Raw genomic sequence first — 11,846 nt, forward strand, 5'->3', positions numbered from 1 at the left:
TTTGATGTGGTTGCTTTTTTATTATTAATATTCTGTTGGGAGCTGCCCAGAGTGGCTGGGGAAACCCAGCAAGATGGGTGGGATATAAATAATAAATTATTATTATTATTATTTGTTTCAGGATGGCTCTTACCCTGCATCCACTAGAATTTGATTTATGGGGAAGTATCTGCCCAGCACCAGCCAAACCAAACTGGAGTCCACTCCAGTTTCAGAACAGGAGAAGAAAGTCAGGTTCTAATAATATTTAAATGCAGGAATGTGGAGCCGCACCGGTATAATTTCAAAGAGCTTAGGGATTTTGGCAAGGGGACTTACGTTTATAACGGCTGGACGGAATTTCTGAGGATTTTTGAGGATTTCGGCATGTTCCTCAAGTTTTCATGTGCTCCAAATGCCCCTGTTTCCCAGAGAATGGGACTAGAGGTGGGGGGTGAATCCATTCCGTTCAGATTTTAATGCCAACGTAACTAATTCACACTTTCCAAACCAAGATGTGAACTGAAACACAGTTTCCCTTGGGAATTTGCAGCTCTCTGAATTTTTTGCAATGCAATTATGCAATATATAATGTGTACAGTATAATAGTGATACCTGCATAATCCGTAAAAAAAAAAGAAAAGAAAAGAAAAAAATTCTGTTGGTGAAGATAATGCACAAAAATACATTGGGGAGTGGCGGTTGTTGCTTGCAGGCTCAAGAGCACACCGAAAGATGTGTATATCCATAATACCAAAACTGAAATGAAAGCATACTGTTTTGACTCAGCTCTCAAGTTAAGCAGGAACACAGCTTAAATTCAGGCCTTAGCCTAATGCCCTTTCATCCTTATCCTTTGGCAATACAGTCGTACCTTGGTTCTTGATCAGAATCCATTCCAGAAGTCCGTTCCACTTCTGAAAATGTTCAAGAACCAATGCGCGGCTTCCGATTGGCTGCAGGAGCTTCCTACACTCAGCTGGAAGCCAAGGAAGCCATGATGGACGTTCTGGTTCCCAAAAACGTTCGCAAACCAGAACACAGCATTCGGGAGCCAAAGCATTTGAGTCACAAGGCATTCATTAACCAAGGTATGACTGTATATAAATATTAAGACGCTTGAGTAAACGAGGTCAGGTCACAATCTTCAGGTAAGTATGCGAAGAAATTCAATTCGTTTCACCTTTAAGGTGTTACTTAATTTGTGCTTTGCAAAACGATGCAGGAACTGAAACACACCCCTCCTTTGAAAGTCCGTTTCAGAATTTTGCAGTGCAGTTTTCCAAGCAAGTGATGTATTCAGAAATGCATACACCAGGGTAAAGTGTGCATATAAATGCATATATTAGTGAAAAGAACATACAAAAGGGCCTTCTATTGGGGCAAATGGTTTACAAATATGTGTATATTAGGCAAAACGTGTAATCCCTGACAAATGAGCATCCGACCTCTGTTTGAAAACCTCCAAACCACCCTCCTTCCAAGGGAGTTCGTTCGAAAGAAACGAACCTCAGAAATTGTCCAGCTCCCTAAACCCTTAAGAATCAGTCTTCTAGGGACTTTTCCCCAGCTCCCTCTGGAGTCCAGGACTTGGATGAAAAACAGGGGACATGTCAATGGAGCAACTCAAAAGCATATCAACGGAAGTGTATATCCGTAATGCCAAAAACAGAATTGAAACGAAAGCATATTGCTTTGGCTCAGCACTCAAGTTAAGCAGGAACCCCTTCTTAAGTTCAGGCCTTAGTCAAATGTCCCTTCGCTCTCCTGCAGTTGTAAAAAAGAAAGATAATATTAAGACACCTGATTAAACAAGGTCAGTATTCACAATCCCAGAGAGTTCCCAGAACTGTTATTGTGCGGTGTAAAATGACTAATGTGGGGCAGGATGGTTCAAGAGTCATGGGTAGCAATTTTGCTTTGCCTTACACATGATCTGGACATCTTCCAGGGTATCCTAATATTAGCAGAGCGAGCAGATGTTTTTTTCTTTTCTCTTTGCTGAAGTGAAATCTTGAATGTCCATCTCCAGTTTTCTTTAGTTAATTAAAACGTAGATCTTCACCATGCCTCTTCAGACTCTGCCAAGCTCCTTGGGATTCAAAAACTGCTTTTGGCATCTAAAGCAGCCTTTCTCAACCTGTGGGTCCCCAGATGTTGTTGAACTACAACTCCCATCACCCCTAGCTAGCAAGGCCAGAACTCAGGGATGATGGGAGTTGTAGTCCAACAACATCTGGGGACCCACAGGTTGACAACCGCTGATCTAAAGGAATGCATTGACAAAATATTTTTTATTGACTCGGATATTTAAATACTGTATTTTTCACCCCATAAGACGCACATTTTCCCTCCTAAAAAGTAAGGGGAAATGTGTGGGCGTCTTATGGAGCGAATGCAGGCGGGAGGCTCTGTTCAGCGCTCCCTTTAAAGAGCCGTGCGGAGCGTGTTCAGCGCTCCCTTTAAAGAGCCGTGCGGAGCTCTTGGGGGCTTTTCCCCACGGAGGGAGAAGGGCAGCCCATCAGTCCCTTCTCCCTCCTCGGGGAAAAGCCCCCAAGATGAAGGCTTCCCCTGCCCTGAAGAGGCTTCACATGATGAAGCCAGAAGCCAGAACAGCAAGAGGGATCCCTGCGCAGCAATCCCTCTTGCTGTTCTGGCTTCTGGGATTCAGAATATTTTTTTTCTTGTTTTCCTCCTCCAAAAACTAGGTGCGTCTTATGGTCTGGTGCGTCTTATAGAGCGAAAAATACGGTATTTACATTTCCTCACTATGTTTTTCGAGAGCATTATAGGACACACTAGGGGCAAGAGGATGGCAATGAGACCCAACAGAGTCTATTCTCCATTCCATCCATGAATTTATAAGTGATCAGGTCTCTGTGGTCACTTGGGGGACATAGGGTAGAAAATCCATATGTGGGACATCTTTGGGAGAAGAAAAGGCTGAGGAGTAAACCTTACACAAATACAGGGTGGAATCCCTAAGGCGGTTGGATGGCACCTTGTACACCTCCTTCCGGCAATGCCTGCAGTCAAGCTGGTGCCAAACATCTTGATCTGCTTTCCTTTGGACCACATCAACGAGGCCAAGAGAGGGGTCTTGCCATCTGGGCAGCCCAGGGCCTCCAGACACACTGCCCAGGCTTGTGCCCCAGGGAATTCACTGCTAACACAACAAAAACAGCACAGGAGGTAGCATTTGCGAGTTACCCATCTCTGCAGCCACAGCAGGCGCTGTGATTCTCCAGCAGCTGGACTTCACCCCTGGAGGCGCACTCCATTGTCTCTTGAGAAAGAAACATGCCAACAGCATATGTTTGTTATCCTGCCCTGAAACCTTATGGTGAAGTCTGGGTAAGAAATCTTTTCAGGTAATAGTAAGGGGCTGTACACACAGGTTTCTCACTAAGCATACCCCCCGGCCACATGCATCACAACCTTGCTTTGCAACAGGAGTGTCCCCTCCTCCTGGTTGGAACGTGTCCTTAAGTTTTGATAATGCTTCTTGCTTCCCTGGGTGGAAGATAGAGCAGCAACTGTTTTGTTGTGCAAAGTTAAAAATTAATTTGCTGCTTCACCCACGTTTGCTTCTGGCCTTACCCATCACCGGCGTACGACCCCTGGAGAAAGTGACAACTACATTAGATGGAATAAATAAATAAAATTTAAAAAATGTCCAGTAGCACCTTAAAGGACCCTTGACCATTAGGTCCAGTCGTGACCGACTCTGGGGTTGCGTGCTCATCTCGCTCTATAGGCCGAGGGAGCCGGCATTGGTCCGCAGACAGTTTCCGGGTCATGTGGCCAGCATGACTAAGCCGCTTCTGGCGAACCAGAGCAGCGCATGGAAACACCGTTTACCTTCCCACCAGAGTGGTACCTATTTATCTACTTGCACTTTAATGTGCTTTTGAACTGCTAGGTTGGCAGGAGCAGGGGCCAAGCAACGGGAGCTCACCCTGTCGTTGGGTTTCGAACCGCCGACCTTCTGATCGGCAAGTCCTAGGCTCTGTGGTTTAACCCACAGCGCCACCCGCGTCCCTAGTAGCACCTTAGAGGCCAACTAAGTTTGTTCTGAGTAACCAACTGAATTTGTTCAACTTAGAGACTTAGTTGGTCTCTAAGGTGCAACTGCACCATTTTTTAATTTTATTTATTTATTTCGACTGCGTCAGACCAACATGGCTACCTGCCCAAATCTACAGTAGATGGATCTTTGATCAAGCAGAACACGTAAGATGCTCTTTGGTTTAGCGGCAGGGTCTATACCACTCCCTTGTCAAAATCTCTACACACAATAGATCAGGGGTCAGCAACCTAAGGCCCTTGGGCCGGTAGTGACCCATGGGGTTCATCTATCCAGCCCATGGCGACCCTTGCCACCCCCTTACCGGCACGGTGCGGTGCAGGGAACCGACTTCTGGGTTGATGGCACCGGAAATAAGGTGTGTGCACGCATGTGGGATGGAGAAGCGCCTGTGTGCATGAACACATGCTATTTCCGGCGCACATCCGGGTCAGAGGAGCACGAGAAATAGCATGTGTGCATGCGCACGGGCGCAGCTCTGATCCAGAAGAGCGCGTGTACGCACACACTCCAGCCCATCATTCGACAGACAGAACATGGACCGGTCCATCATTCGGTAAGCTTGCTGACGCCTGCAATAGGTGCCAATTGCTCACAGTCACTGAAGACCCCTTTCCTTTTCCCTTGCCGGAATCAAAGGGCAAATTAACTCCTTCGTCTTGGCTGAAACCCCAATATCTCTCCTTTCTTTGTAGAGGTAAACTGGGGGAAGGTCAGAAGTAGGAAATGTGTGTGCAATATGTGTGTGTGTGTGTGTGTGTGTGTGAGAGAGAGAGTGAAGGGCAGGGAGGGTCTTCTGGGAAAGTACTTCTGTGTTGCAAAATTAGTTTCGCTGGGTTTATAAGGTGTTGAAGACTTTTAATGCCATGTGCTGCGGTACTAGGAGATAGTAAACAGGTCTAGCAAAAATGTCCCTCTCCAGACAGCCCTCCCCAGCCCCCAATTTCCCCCCCTCTCTTCTTGGCCCCTTTCCAACCATTTCTCCGTAATTTCTTCCCCATCTTTTTGCTCTGTCTCTTGGATTGCGTCCCATTCTCTCCGGACTGTCTTATTAATTTTCCTCTCCCTCTCAAAGAGACCAGGTCTGCGGCTGCAGGCTTTACGGCATTCTCCGGCAGACCTGAACATTAAGGAAAGGGGTGGTGGGGGTGGTGGAAGGTATGGACAAAAGAGATTGTATGTATGTGAAAGAGAGAGAGAGGGAGAGAGAGAGGGAGAGTGAGAGAGTAGCAATGCCTAGCAGGGTGCCAGTAATGGACTCACGTTGATGGGCCAGACTTATTATTAAAGTAATACCCCTGGAATTTTTATGGACTACAGACGTTTTATGGGTATGCCTCACCACCTGGCATGGCTGCTGGAGAAAAGGAAGCAGTGGTAGTGGTAGACCCACTGGCCTGGAAACTCAGCCTGCCCTTGTAAACTTGGAGCCACGATAAAGTTATAGACCCAGCTGACTATGAACCAGTCGCCACATGTCCAGAAGCTCCCAGGTGACTGTAGCAGCTGTCGTTGGACCCGACAGCAGCACGAGAGGTCCTTTACCACCTTACCAAGAGGTGCTTCTTGTTTATCCTCTGGCAACGGCTTCTCTAAGCAGAAGGGTAGGTGGACAAGGAAATCATTGCCATGGAAGTTGCCCGTGTGCTTTCGTTCCTCTTGGCTGCAGCTGAACCCAGCCAGGTGCTGCAGAAAAGTGAGAGAGTGACCTTCTAGGAATGCCTGTAGCTGTCGTTTCTGATAACGGCTGCTACAGTCAACTGGAGGCTTCTGAAAAGACAATGACAGGCTGCTGAGCGAACTGGTCTGTTGGCTCACCTATGTAGCCTGGTTGCAAAGCATAAGCATATGTGTGTGACACCCCCCCCCCAAATGCACAGCCCAGGCCACAGAGAATAGGAGCAGCTCAGCAAGGTACCTGCAGGGACATATCCAGATAGCTCATGCAAGTGAGTCCATGTGCACATTGCTATCCCTGATATTCTGACTTGGATGGGGAAAAAATCTTTAGATGTAACTCCAAAGAACGTGAGCATTCAGATTCAGGAAGAGCAAATCACATAAGCTGAAATGCTCCCCAAAATTTATTTTGTGGGGAGTTCTTTCTTCTGCCAGTCCTAAATCTACCGACTTTCAGCTTCGTGGCATGTCGACGTTCTAGTGTTATATTGAAGGATTTTAGCATCAGTGTCGACCCTTGTGGAAAGATAACTGCCCAGGTAAGAGAAGTGATCAACATTTACCAACGTTACACCATTGAGTTGGATATGTGGTGCTGCAGAGGTAGACAGGCGAACTAATGCCAGTGTACTGGAAGAAGCAAAGATCACCAGTGTCAAAGCAATGATTCTTCAACATCAACGACGTTGGACTGGTCATGTTGTGCGGATGCCTGATGATCGTCTTCCAAAGCAACTGCTCTATTCCGAACTTAAAAATGGAAAGCGTAATGCTAGTGGTCAACAAAAGAGGTTCAAAGACTCTCTGTAGGCAAATCTTTAAAAATGTAGCATAAACACCAACAATTGGGAAACACTGGCCTGCGAGCGCTCCAGTTGGTGAAAAGCTTTTACCAAAGGTGTCATGGTCTTTGAAGACACTTGAACTCAGGACGCAAGGGAGAAACGCGCTAAGAGGAAGACTCACTTGGCAAACCCTCATCATGATCAACTCCCGCCCGGAAACCAATGTCCCCACTGTCGAAGGACGTGTGGATCCAGAATTGGCCTCCACAGTCACTTACAGACTCACTGTTTAGACCGTGTTCATGGAAGACAATATTACTCAGCTACGAGGGATCACCAAAGAAGAAGAAGAAGACAATGAAGGGAGAAAAATGCTTCTCCTCCTGCTTTCCCTACACTGCACATCAATTTTCAGCCTTCCATCATGTTTCCTCTTACTCGTTTGCTCTCTAAACTTACAGTGCTGCAAGCTTTTCCTCCCAGGATTCCCTGCTCTAGCTGATTGGCCAGCCGTGTCAAGTAGGGCAAAGGGCCTCTATGCTGAGGGCTGCGGAAAACCCCTCTCTCTCGAGCCGCTTCCAACTCCCTCTTTAAAAAAATGGAAAAAATAAAAACGGCTGTCTGTTTCCAGCCTTTGATTGCAGTTGATGGATCGCTATCATATCCCGGCCTCTTGGGGGAGAAAAGGCACACAGCTGATGCAGGAGATGAAATCAGTTAAGGAGCCACATTCTGTACGGACCCCTTCCTTCCCCGATAATCAGCAACAGCTGAGAATGTCATGGTGCCCACAGAGCGAAATGCAGCCGGCTTTGTGATTCATACCACGTCTCCCCCCACTGCCTGCCTCTTGCATCTAAGTGATGCATGGCCGCTCTGTAACATGGACATATTTCTCCCTTTTGCCGCGAGGTTCCGAGTTCCAGGCCAAGACAGACTCCAGAGAGAGCGAGGAAGAGCAGGGCTTAAGCCTTTCTCTTTGATTGCAACACAAAGACTATGGAGGCAAGATGGGGGGTGGGGTGGGATGGGATGTCCTCTGTGGGCCCCTGGATGGGACCCATGGATTGGTAGCATGTCAAGGTAATTGAAAGCTACAAGGCTTAGCTGCAAAGCGCTATCTTGGGCCTTCTTAAGAGGAGGGCCTCCGTGGGAGTCGTGACACGTAATGCATAAGGTGATTACAGAGAGATACGACTATCAGTACCGCCAGAGACATTTTGACAGGCGAGATCTTCCGCCTTAAGCTCGTCGGGTGGGAAAGGGGCTGAGACGTTTCATGTGTCTGGAAAAACCTGTGCCCCCTATTTTCCCAAGATAGCAAGCAATTGCAGCGCAGTCCTTTCCAATTAGCCAAAAAGCCACGTCGGAGGAGGAAGGAAGGGGGAAGGATATGGGCAGTGCAGCAGATTCTGGTTTGACAACACACAAGATCATGTTTAGATGCCGCCGTTCGAGATGTCCTGGGCTCCTTTGTCAGTGCTGCTTGGGGGAACATGACTGTTCTCAATGTGACCGCAGCGGCCATGTTAATTATTCTCTGGTGCTGTTCCCATATCTGCCCCATTCAGGTACAGGTAGCAACAACTTTGTCCTGATTTTCACTTTGGGGAATATGGCAACCCTACCTGTACCTGGGGGACGTGGGTGGCGCTGTGGGTTAAACCACAGAGCCTAGGACTTGCCAATCAGAAGGTCAGCGGTTCGAATCCCCGCGACGGGGTGAGCTCCCGTTGCTCGGTCCCTGCTCCTGCCAACCTAGCAGTTCGAAAGCACGTCAAAGTGCAAGTAGATAAATAGGTACTGCTCCAGCAGGAAGGTAAACGGCGTTTCCATGCGCTGCTCTGGTTCGCCAGAAGCGGCTTAGTCATGCTGGCCACATGACCCGGAAGCTGTACGCCGGCTCCCTCGGCCAGTAAAGCGAGATGAGCGCCACCCCAGAGTCCGCCACGACTGGACCTAATGGTCAGGGGCCCCTTTCCCTTTATTCATTGTATCAAACTGTGGATTTCAACGGAAGTCTCATAAAGTTCAACGAAAAAAGCAGAAGACCCAGTGGATCAGTTCATTCTCTAGTCAGTTCATGCATAAGGTCCATATGTTGAACTTTATGAGACTTTATGATTAAATATTATCCTTCCTCACGCTAGTGAGCTAGAAGCAGAGCACATTGTGCATTGCTGGAAGCAAGTTGATGGATTTGTCAGAATCATATAAGTTGAGCAATCCAGGCTGGCTTGTTCCTGGTAAATTTCCTCTTTAGTTCCCTCAGGAAGACACAAGTCTTCTTTTAAAAAAGTACAGTCATACCTCTTGTTACGTTTGCTTCATCTTACGTTTTTTCAGATTGCGTCCCACTGCGACCTGGAAGTACTGTAAAAGGTTACTTCCGGGTTTCGCCGCTCGTGCATGCGCAGATGCGCAAAATGACATCACGCGCATGCGCAGAAGTAGCGAATCGCGGCCTTCAAGAGCACAGACACGGGTTGCGTTCCTTTCAGGTTGCGAACGGGACTCCGGAACGGATCCCGTTCACAACCAGAGGTACCACTGTAATGGAAAAGTTTACTTACATTCAGTTCACAGTATAGTCCCGAAGGCAGGCTTTATCTTGTAGTTACAGGTACATGTGTAGAGAAAAGAAGTTTGAGCTAGGCCTCAGACTTTCTACCTTGTAGCTTCCATCCTCTGTAAGGATGAGCCATGTGCTGCTGGCTAAGAGGCAGCAGAGAGGAAGAGAACAAAAAAACAGCAGAAGGAGGAAGATGGCTGCGTGACTAACCCTTTTATAGGGTCTGCTAGGGTTACACCCATCTACCTGGTCACAGACAGAGTGAGGATGCTCCAGAGCAGGTATGACAGGAAGTCTTCCCTGTCTGGAGCAACACTCCCCTGTGTGTCCACTCTAGGAAACAGGAAATGTTGTGTTTGACTGCTTCAGTGAATGATACGCCCCACACCTTGTTCTCTTATAATGGCAGTGGCACTCACCTGAGAGGTGCAGGAACTGAGTCCCAGTGAGTTCTGGCTGGAAAAGAAAAGCCCTGTCGCAAACCACTTTGAGGTTTTCTACCACAAACGCTAGGGACGTAACTTGCCAATCAGAAGGTCGGCGGTTCGAATCCCCGCGACGGGGTGAGCTCCCGTTGCTTGGTCCCTGCTCCTGCCAACCTAGCAGTTCGAAAGCACGTCAAAGTGCAAGTAGATAAATAGGTACCGCTCTGGCGGGAAGGTAAACGGCGTTTCCGTGCGCTGCTCTGGTTCGCCAGAAGCGGCTTAGTCATGCTGGCCACATGACCCAGAAGCTGTACGCCGGCTCCCTCGGCCAATAAAGCGAGATGAGCACCACAACTCCAGAGTCAGCCACGACTGGACCTAATGGTCAGGGGTCCCTTTACCTTTACCACAAACGCTATATAAAATTTATGAAATAAATAAGTTTGTAGAGCTTGAGGCTTTTAATCTCAGGGCCCTATGTTGGGTGAAAGATTACTGCATGCCCCATGTGATTCCCTTCCAACTCTGCAATTCTGTGATTCTATTATCCGCTCTACTGCCTTGCTTCTTGTTTGAGCGTTATTTAACTTTGGGAGGGACTCTTGCCCTCCAAGCAGGCGTAAATCTCCCCTTAACTGTAGGAACCATCAGCAAAGTTCCAAAGTCCACTTCTTTGATCACAAAAATCACCCGAGGTGCAAAGCCCCCACCCCACCCCCAGGCCTTGGCGGATGACCCCGGAGCACGCAGGGCAGGTGAGCAGTGATCGATGACTCCTAAACAAGATGTCCCACTGAAACAGCACATGTTTTATAAATTCTTTCCCTCCCTCCGCCTCTCCCAACCCCAGTTGCCAGTTGTGACCTGGAAATCTGTAATAGAAACCCTGGTCTTTCTCTCGCCGTCGCCACACTGGGGCTTTGTGCCTTAAGGGGCGTGTGGTATTCTATCACTCTGCAGGGTCTCTTTCAAGTCAGAGACTATAGCAAGAGAGCTGAGCTTTAGGAATTAGAAACATCCAGTCCTTGCATGGGAGGGATTGGGGGCTGCTGTGCCAGCAGTCGGAATGAGATCCCTCTGCAAAACTGCCAGCGGGCAACTGAAGGCTACCTCCATCCCAGGTGTGATGGCCTGGGACTCGGGCTCAGACTCGGAACCAGAGGAGTCTTTGTTCCCCTGCAACAAACACCAGCTGGGGCGAGAAGGAAAGACCTCAGTACTTGCAAGAGGAGTGCTCGCCCTAGGGCGAAACAGGGAGGTGAGTTGCCAGGGGATCAGGACCGGGATAAAAGGCTGTCTGGCCCCACCCCAGGTTGCAGGTGCAGGTGTATGCCAGATCCTGCCTGAGATCCTGTACCTGTCCTTGCCTGGTTTCCTGCCTCGTGTCCTGCCTTGGCCCTGTCGGACTGACTCCTAGTGGAACCTTCAGATTCTGGACTGGTCCTGATCCCCCAGCGACTCACCTCCCTGTTTCGCCCGAAGGCGAGCACTCCTCCTGCGAGTACTCAGGTCTCTCCAACTCTCAGACCTCAGTATCTGCAGCTCGGGAGATGTTGGTGGGTTACTAGACCCAGAGGCCACCTCAGCCTCCCCTGACCCAACCGGTAGTGGAGCAGCTGTAAGTGATGGCCCAACTGGAGGCAATGAGGTCATCCCCACATCTGGAGCCAGGGCAGGCTCAGACCCCTGACTCGGCCCAGCTGGTGTTTGTTGCAGGGGAACCTGTGCAGACGGGGACTCTTCAGGATCAGGCCCCAGACTTGGTTCAGATGATGCCTGAAGCAAAGGATCCGGTGCAGACTGAGACTCCTCTGGTTCCGAGTCCCAGGCCATCACACCCTGAAAAATGGAATGGATCGGTTTCTCGTTTCTTCAAACCTGTCTCACTCCGTTTTCACATCAGCTTGAGTTTTTCATGTCCGCACAAAAATTCACATGGATTTTGAAGCCCCTTCCTACCAATAGGCACATTTTTTATGCAATTTGCTCAGTATATTACTTTTTGCAAGCCATTTCCCCATATATAATGAGATTTTATTTTGCCGCAAAGGACAGAATCGAGATTCAAAATTAATTTTGATCGGGACAAATGTAAGGTTCTGCACTTGGGAGGGAATATCAAACTGCACAAATAGAAGATGGGGGACACCTGGCTTGCCAGTAATACGTGTGAGAAGGATCTAGGGCAGTGGTTCTCAACCTGTGGGTCCCCAGATGTTGTTGGACTACAACTCCCATCATCCCTGAGTTCTGGCCTTGCTAGCTAGGGGTGATGGGAGTTGCAGTTCAACAACATCTGGGGACCCACAGGTTGAGAA

This window comes from Podarcis pityusensis (assembly GCF_964106645.2).
Source record: "Podarcis pityusensis genome assembly, chromosome: 4".
Classification (NCBI taxonomy): domain Eukaryota; kingdom Metazoa; phylum Chordata; class Lepidosauria; order Squamata; family Lacertidae; genus Podarcis; species Podarcis pityusensis.